This window comes from Schistocerca piceifrons, chromosome 7, assembly GCF_021461385.2.
Source record: "Schistocerca piceifrons isolate TAMUIC-IGC-003096 chromosome 7, iqSchPice1.1, whole genome shotgun sequence".
Classification (NCBI taxonomy): Eukaryota; Metazoa; Arthropoda; class Insecta; order Orthoptera; family Acrididae; genus Schistocerca; species Schistocerca piceifrons.
Genome location: NC_060144.1, coordinates 589,499,364 through 589,509,345, shown reverse-complemented (window position 1 = coordinate 589,509,345; position 9,982 = coordinate 589,499,364).

Sequence of the window (9,982 nt, the reverse complement as noted above, 5' to 3'; positions counted from 1 at the left end):
TAAACACGTGTTATTGTGTTTGGTTAAAGGTCTATCTGGATTTTGGTGATGTGATACAGTCCGAGCAAGCGAGGTGTATTAATTGGCACTATTGCTGTTCGGACGGCATAAGCCAGTATGGTGAAACTGTAATATTTTTCCTGGTACAGTGAGCTGTGTGCACGTTGGTATAGTTGGTTCAAAGCACAGGCTTAACATTGAATCTGTACATTCTGTGTTATCTAATTGCATTACTTGTTCACTCGTAAACAGTGAAACGGTAACCTTACTTGACTGTTTAAGTTTCTCAGTATCCTGTTAAGGGGTAATTTAAATGAGCTCTCCAGTTTCAGTGAGAATATGTTACCCTACTACCGGTTGGAGTGGCCGTACGGTTCTAGGCGCTACAGTCTGGAGCCGAGCGACGGCTACGGTCGCAGGTTCGAATCCTGCCTCAGGCATGGATGTGTGATGTCCTTTGGTTAGTTAGGTTTAATTAGTTCTAAGTTTTAGGCGACTGATGTCCTCAGCAGTTAAGCCGCATAGTGCTCAGAGCCATTTGAACCATTTGTTAACCTAATATGGTATTTCGCTCTTCGCCCTCGACCTTTAAGGTTACGTCAAGGCATTAGTTACTGATTCACCCTTGACTATTTTATTTCAATGTTTGTGAAATAGGCTATCATTTTATACATCGTAGATATTTTACGTTTGGGGAATTAATGTTTGCCGTTTTCTTAACCCCATATCTCTGAAATTGTACAGTAGCACGGGCTCTAAGATCTTTTTTTCCAGTGTGTTACAGTGTATTTTGTGCGGCACCTTGTCCAGCTCGCCCGCTTGCTGTGGGTTCTGGGTCCAGCCGCCTCTGGTCTGGCTCCAGTGGGCTCCCCCCCCCTTCTGCTACTTGAATTAGCCCGTGCCTATGTGACGTCACCTGTTTTGAAAATGTGTCACGAAGGGGCGTATCTATTAGTCAGGCCTACTAGATAAGTGGCTTGCCAAGCGAGTACAATTATTATTCGTACATCAGACATATTTTCATGAGTTATCGTACCCATTGCAACTACGCTTCGAATATTAGCCCTAGAGCCTGTCAATTAAGCTATAATTTAACGCAACAGAATGGATAACGCATCTCACTAATACCTAGTGCACATTTCTGATGAACTCACTCCACCCTGGCAAGACCACATTTCCTTCCTGTGGTATATATTTTACTCAAAGCTTGGACATCCCAGCAAGGAAATGGAGGTTAAGGTGAAATACCTCAACAAAATGGCTACCCACAACTCAATAATCAAGACCACTATTTGTTTCATATGTCTCCTCTTTTATTGCAATAAGTTCTTTCACTCTAATGTTGTTAAATTTCTTGCATTACACTCAAACACAATAGTTAAACAGGGGATTCTCTATGTATTTACTAATATGACCAAGCAGCTCGTTAGAATGAAATTACAATGAAATGAACACCCTTAGCTGCTTACAGGCGTTCACATACGCCAACGGGGACAGAGGAAAATGTGTGCCCCGACCGGGACTCGAACCCGGCATCTGCTGCTTACATGGCAGACGCTCTATCCATCTGAACCACCGAGGACACAGAGGATAGCGCGACTGCAGGGATTTATCTCTGTCACGCCTCCCGAGAAACTCACATTCACAACATATTGTCCCGCACTACATTCTCTACCCAGTGGGCATGACATGACATAGGGATTTTACCATTCTATTGTCTCCTAAATTTTCTGGTAATTTCTACTGTGCACTATCTGGATTGGTAAGGAATCTTTCGCTACTTCATTCTCTCCCGCACTCTCTCAACCTCATTCACTAGCAACATAACGAATTTACTGACATTCGTGCTGCACTAGGAATAATCATGCTTGACCCACCGTATTTGAAATTAATTGGCTACTGTCTTATGCAAATCACACAGATTAAATACCCATAATAAATCACACTGGCAGCATAAAGCAAACCTAAAAAACAAAATGTTTGGTTATCTACTCGCTCTGCTTCCCCCCCCCCCCCCCCCCATCAAAAAACAATAGTCATCCCAGATTCACACGTCACTGACCCACGTAATAATTTTCCTACCACAAACTCTGGAGAATTTATGCACATCTCCCTGTGCAATGCTACCCACATGGTGTAGTTGGGTAGATGGCTGACTCACCTTAATTCACTCTCAGAGTATCTGAGAGTCACACGAATGTATCTCACAATGGAAGATTTGGTATCTTATTTATCTCACACACGGATCCTCAACTGAATGCTAGGACAAGCACTTCTAATTCTTTTTACTGTCTCATAGTCAGGTTGAGATTCGCACTGTGCTCACCACGTGGAAGTGATTGTCTCTAAGTCAAGTGCTCACATGGCAATCTTAATTATTTTCAACTTAGATTTACACACGCAAGTATTTCATCTTAATACTGCCACACGCTAGCATTTCGTCTTATAATTACAACACGTGGTTTGTTTGTCACTTCCCAAGAATCCTATATTCCCCACGATTTTTTTTACGTGCCTATCTTTTTCCGAACAATTTACATGAGCCTCCACCAAAAGTTTCTGAAAAGAGAAAGTATTACTTTATGTACTCTTAAGTATTCCACATGCATATCGTTTTCATTTAAATTTGTTTTTCTGGAGCACACATAAAGCACGCCTTCACACCTCAGGAACCAGCGACAGAGTGCTAAAACATGGCCGTTCATCCAGTCATCCCGCGCTTCTGCATAAGTGGGGGAAGACCTTGCCACCGTATTGGTCACTACATTCCAGGCCCTCTAGTGCTCTGGTATACTTCCTCTCTTTGGTTCGGCCAAAGGTGACCAGTGAACCGTATCAAAGATGATTATAGAAGCTACCTTCAGTATCTGTGGTCAGTTGACAACCAGCCATTCATTCAATTCAAAAAATTACCAAACTGGATTCAAGGATCTATTTTATGGAAGTGCACATCTGAATAATTAAACATACAAATTGAGCTTCTTTCCTACATTGGTATTCGGCTTCGGTGTATTAAATAAAATGGTGTTATTATACAGAAAACGCTGTTCTGACAGGAACAACGAAGTATGTAGTTGTACATCTTTTCTATGTCGGGCAGTGCTGTACCCTTTCAAACTGAATGAGGCGAGACGTGCTTTGTGGCAGAAATAGCCGCCTCTCAGCAGTTACATGCAATGTGCCATGAGTAGTAACTATTTACCAGCACCTACTCACATTGTGACCATAGAAATGAAGAATTTGATCATAATTGTTCTGCAAGTATCAGTGTGCTGAAGAAATGTGATCACTCGATGTATTTACCTGTTTGGCATGTAAAGAAGTCTGACAGACAATGTGGATACTATTGATATTTTCAGAAATGCGCATACTGTTCAGCTCTCGGCTGGTCACAATGCATACACAACCAGCTGCACAGTCCAGTCATTCACATTCATTTCGGCAGCACACTTCATTCAGTATGTGCAAGAACACTGCCTAAACTGAACATGTCCCAATCTGGCGGTGGTCTATTTCGAGGATTTTCATTGAATATCAAAGAACAACAGACAGTGTGTGACTATAGGTCTATAGTGCGAGTTGGGGGCTTGTTAAATTCTTTCCTCGAAACGCGAGCTACGGACAAAATGGACGTGTCTAGACAAAACACTGTTTTCCAATGGAGGGATCATATTGTGGAAGGTTTATAACTGAAACAGGGGACTCCCGCTAGCTGTCTTTCTACGCTAGGAAAACATGTTTCTTTGCTGAACCTCTCTGAGAAATATATGAGGGAAGTTAAACATCTTGTAGGTGAGACTCCATCCTGATACTACCTGAAGACTCCTCGAACAGGTTAGCTTGTTTGCGACAGACCACGTGCCGCCAGCCTGCTGGGCAACACTGTAGCAACACTTGCTGGACTCGTGTACGTGAAACTCCGCCCATAAGAAAGGAAGCTGGCCACCTGGAAGGAGGGAGTAGGAGAACAGCCCAGGGGGAATTTTGTATTGACTGGAATTGATATATCGTCACCTGTAACAAGACGTCGCGACATAATGTCAGTGCTCGCTCTGGGAGTGCAAGTGCGGGACGATATGGATGAAAAGTGTGAGAACCAGAGAGATGGGTAGTGGGGTAGAGCTTTGGTAAAGTGAAGAGATTCGATTATGACATTCAGTGGACCCTCTCATTTCAGTCGCTCAGTGATAAGTGAGACATTATAACAATTCTATCAAGGGACTTCATACTGGGACTTCATTTCAAGAATTGTTTGTCAGAACTTCATATGTAATTGCCCGTGGTGCTGACCTGATGCCGTCATGATCTCACTGTACTCCATATTGTTCTGACTTCCATTCCACTCTTTGGTGGGTGTCATTCCAATCTTCGTTTAGTCTCACTAGCTTCCGACTTTTCTGAAGCCAGTCTTCTGCAGTAAATTGTCACTGCTGACATTAGCATCAGCATTCCTGTAACTGATGACATCAGCACCTGCTTTTCCCAGAATCGCTGGCGCCACCATCAGGCAGTTGAGCAATGACAGTATTTCCAGAATTACAATGTGCTCCACCGTACTCTTTGCCAATGACTTCCACGTACGGGGTGGCGCACGAAATGTGTTACCATTTTGTTTTAAAATATAAACTTCATTGTCAATACAATCTGAAAGGAACATATACTACAATGAAGAGCCGTCCATGGGCATTTGTTCAAACTCAGCGCATGCTCAATATGTCCCCCATTTCGTTTCCTAACTTCCTTCAAACAAACACTGAAGAGAATAACCTACGGCACATGTCTTCCGTAATTTCACTGCAAGCTTGAGGAATAAGTCTTCTGAGCTCCATTAAATCACGTGGACGTTTCGGGAAAATTTTTTCCTTTAGGTACCCCCAAAGAAAAAAGTCACATGGATTGAGGTCTGGACTACTGGGGGGCCAATTTTGTCCGTCATTGAAGCGACCTGGAAACCTGAGTGAAACGATCCGCATGTCGAAATGCTCGTGTAAAAATTTCAACACAGTGTTTGCAGTATGTGGCCATGCTCCATCTTGCATGAACCACGCGTGTTGAAGGGCAAGGCTGTAGCAAGAAGTTGTGGAATGAAGCTATTGCGAAGCATGCTGAAATAACGCTCGTTGTTCACAGTTTCTTCAAAGAAAAGGGGTCCAATAAGTCCGTGACTGGAAACTGCTGCCCACGCTGTAAACCTGGGAGCATAATGTTGCCGTTCATGAGGCACTTGTGGGTTTTCAGTGGCCCAGAAGCGTACATTTTGTTTGTTAATCACAGCGTCTAAATGAAAATGCACCTCGTCTAAAAACCAAACGTTGTTGACAGTTTCTTCCCTATCCTCCGCCCACTGAGCAAACAGTAGTCTTTGCTCCTTGTGTTCTTCAGTGAGCTTCTGTGCACAGGTCATCTTGTATGGGTGCATGTGGAGGTCACTTTTAAGAATGCGTTGAACGGAACGTCTGGATATTCCCAGTTGCACTGCTGCCATTCTACACGATTTCCCGGGACTTCTCTGTACAGCAACTCGTACCGCTTCAATATTCTCCAGCGAACAAACGGGCTTAGACCGAGGTCGATTCGCTTCTAATACTGTTGTTTCCTGTACAAATTTATCGTACAACCTGTGGATGGTCTTCTTGCAAGTGACCCATTTTGTGTTAAACTGTTGTCGAAAACGCCTCTGAGTCACAATAAGGCTTTTCGTTTCATGAAAAAGTAACACAACTGCCGATCTTTGCTGTGTCGTCAGTCTTCCATTGTCAGCCATTGCTGCTTACTAGTCTCCTAGCGGCAGTATCGTGAATTACACCTCATTTCGTAACTCATTTGTTTTTCCTAGCTCTGCTGGTACCGCTGTAGAGATCCCAGCGGGATATCTAATGTGCGTCGTAAATTGTGAAAGAAACAATTGGAAACACATTTCGTGCGCCAACCTGTAGTATCAGTTTAGGAATAACATACGGAAAAGCTGTTATGTAGTGGTAACTCGGATGGGTAGCGCCATTTTGGTTCTTTGCAGTATAAAAGGAGTCTTGACAGCAGATACTGGTCAGTCTTCTGTAGTAGCGGAAAGTGCGAGAATGAATTCTTCCTAAACGATTAACATCCCTGCAATATTAGGGACGAATGCAAGACTAACTGACAAACGATTGTGGTGGTTGTTACTGGAGAACATTAACAGCATTGAAACTGATACTGGGAAGGTAAATTGCACCGAAAATGGTATGCTCTGTGATACATCCACCTGTGGGCACATTCACCAGCTCGCAACGACAGCGGCTGAGGAGGAGCAGGGAGCCGGACACCCTGCAGCGAGCGACCGAGGGGAGGACACTGCAGTAGAGATGGGCAAACTGAAACACGTAGCTGTTTCGAAAGAAATGAAACAGTACAATGTAATGTTTCGATACGATATTTCGAAACAGTGAAACAGTTTGTGTTTTGTAATCCAATAAACATACACATTTTATCATCTTGAATGTCTACTGTATAGGTATGTCCATATAAACACAAATGAGGTGCGAGATCGCTATCATATCGCAGAATGCATGAAACTATCACTTAGGCGTCTTGGCAGTTTCGTATTTCCTGCAGAAAATGCGCTGTTTTCTTGTCGTGTGACTTTCATACTTTTCAATTGGCTGAGGACAGCCGTAGCTGAAGACAGAAGAACCACCACGAACGGATCTGGAGGTGGAAGCAAACTGCAGAAACAACGGATATGCTACTGGGATTCCCACATTCCGTTTGTATGGGTAATATACCCATCCTGCTAATTTCCATGCACACAAAGGGAATCATTGTGGATAATATGCACAGTGACTATAGACTCAGAAGTAACTCCAAATAATTCGAATAAATAACAAAATATAACAGAAAAAAATTTTCTCTTTTAAGGTGTCTCGAACCGTTACTGTAAATTCACCATGCTTTACAGCCCTTCCCGTTCACCATGACACTATCAGTGATATGTCAAACAGATTGCTTGCAATTGTACCAACATAAAATTTATCTACATGTCTAATAACTCTCACCCTACGCCTTTTTTATTCAAGATGTTGTAGGCTTACTTGCGTTTCTTAATATGATTACTGTACATGAACAGAGAAGCGTATATTATAAAAAAGTGTAATTTAACTGAATGATTTTCACGTATTTATTATTTTGGATGTGAATGGTATGCGTTGTTTTATTGTTTGGTTAGTGTTTATAAAGCAGATGTTACGCCATTTCGGAATAGGAAAGTCAGCTAGAAACGAAGCTTTATTTTCGGATATCTTAAGCTTCATGCTATTGCTTGTCAAAAAGATTTCGACACTCTTGAAAGTGTTTCATGAAGTGGTATGCTGTGTTTCAGCACCCGTGCCGAGCCCGAATCTCGTCCGACACAGAGCGGAGTGAAACATCAGTGTTTCGATACAATCAGTCCGTTCCAAGCACAGGTGGACTGAAACAGCATTATTTTGAAACAATGGTACAGTTTCTGTTTCTGGCTTGAGATTGAATCTGGTCCGGTTATCCGAGACAGGGGCGGAATGAAACACCACTGTTTCGAAACGGTGAACCACAGCCGTTCCGAAACACTGAAACAGTTCCGCGTATCGATACACTGTAACTAAACATAGAAACAGTGCCCGAGTCTACTGTGTAGCCATTCTGCAAGCACGCAGCGTGAAGCCAGCCGGGCGCCTTCGCCTCGCTCAAGAAGGGCACATTGCGAAGAGCCTGGCTGACAATGAGAAGTGTGCCGAGAACTGATGAGACACCTGCAGTCATGAGGACAGAACGTCAAGAATGTACGGGTGAAGCCTATGAGTTCTTCTGTCCAGGTGGCAGTCATTTTAGCTCCCTTAGAAAGCAGGAATGTGCCGACAATCCCAGTATCGCACGGGCACAGGGAGGAGTGTACACACAAAGCGCGGAGAATTCGCAAAGGGAGGCGTGTGAAAGAAGTCATCATTCTTCAGAAGACCTTTCTGTTGAGAGTAAGGATGTTCCTTATAAAACATGGCACACCAGCAGATTCCGAGACAAAGCCCAGACATGAGTCTGCCTAGGCATCAGACAAAATGGTTACAAAGAAGTGGTTTGTAGTTACTCTCACGACAGCTTCGGAATGTGGAGAAACGTCGTAAGAATGTGAAATCGTGAGAAAGAAGCTAATTCCCGAGGCACACACTGGAACGTACCAGATAGGAAATTTCCACCGTTCACGGAGAAGCGTGGCCACGATACGGAGATCTGTCACTGGGCTGCACTAAACACTTTGGCCTCCAATGGCAACGCAGCAAGGAAGAAAATTTCGAAGAGGAGTTAAACTGAGAGATGGATGAGGAGCGAAAGGCCAGTCGGCGAGACTGCACCGAAGCGAGAGGACGTGAGGTCTCCTGCATCCACCACTAGCATCCGCCTTCCAACATCGTAATATCACAGCTTCGCCCACGCAACCGGCAACGGGTAGACGACGCGAAGATCGTAGCTGGGCTTCCCCGCAAAGGCGCGAGGGCAGCCGACTCGAGCCACACAGCTCCGAGGAGACGCGCTGAACTGACGCAGCACCTGCCTCCGAACACATCGAAAGATGACGAGTAATGGTGAGACGATTCGTCCCCTTCCCCCTCCTTCCCCTTAATAACTCATGTCCAGGCCCAGTCAAATCAGCCCTGAGATTTGTAGCCGGCTGCTGTGGCCGACCGGTTCTAGGCGCTTCAGACCGGAACCGCGGTGCTGGTACGGTCGCAGGTTCGAATCCTGCCTCGGGCATGGGTGTATGTGATGTCCTTAGGTTAGTTAGGTTTAAGTAGTTCCAAGTCTAGGTGACTGATGACCTCAGAACTTAAGTCCCATAGTACTTAGAAGAATTTGAACTATTTCCTGACATTTGTAAGTTTTTTTGGTTAGTTTAAACAGCGCTGAAATAAATACACTTCCTTTACTTTTTAATCATCTAAGTAATCCTTTTACCTTCATGCATGAACCTCTTAAATTCGTACTTTATGTCTTTGATTTCATTTAATATCAATTAATTGTTGGCCTCTGACGTTGGGCAACCACATTAGTCATGTACTCCTAACGTAATGTCAGACAGCCGAGAAGAATTCCCAGTGCACTACAGCTTAACGAAAAAGTTATCGGTACACCCATTACGGAACCGATTTGCGATAACGTTATACTAGCTAAAATCTGTGATCGAGTGGAACGTCAGGAGCGATTAGAAAAGGGGCGATTCGCAGTGCTGAAGAAAGACACGTGTGGGTCATTCAATTAAGCTCAACAGACAAAAAATTACCCATCCCAGTGCGTACGCTCTGATGAATCGTTAAGCCGTAACAGAGGGCGGAGCAATTGGGTCACGTGCTCCACTGGATGCACATTACCTCTACGTTAGCAAAATGGTTCAAATGGCACTGGGCACTATGGGACTTAATATATGAGGTCATCAGTCCCCTAGAAGTTAGAACTACTTAAACCTAACTAACCTAAGGGCATCACACACATCCATGCCCGAGGCAGGATTCGAACCTTCGAACGCACAGTCGCGCGGTTCCGGACTGAAGTGCCTAGAACCGCTTGGCCTCCACGGCCGGCTTCTACGTTAGCGTAAGGCAGTAGCGATTAGAGAGACAGTTCTGTTTCAAGCGGACATTGTACGTAAATGTGGATAAATGTAAGGACGTGAAGGAGTGGGAAAAAAGGGGTATTTGTGTGTACGACACCTTCGGTCATACGGTTGTGAAGGCAATGGATTTACAAAATTGTTAAGGCTTTCGTGGCCACTTGTTGACAAACTGCCTATTGGCTTGTGTCTCGGGTTCTTCGGCCGACGTTCATCTAATGATTTTTCTGACGTTTCGCCAGCACGAGTGGCTGGCATTGTCAAAGCTTCACCTTCCATTGCCGGTGGTGAACTGGAGCCGAGCTCGCGGCCGCAGACTATATGTACCTGGCGCGCCAACGTCCGAGGGCTTCTCCGCGGTCATTTCCG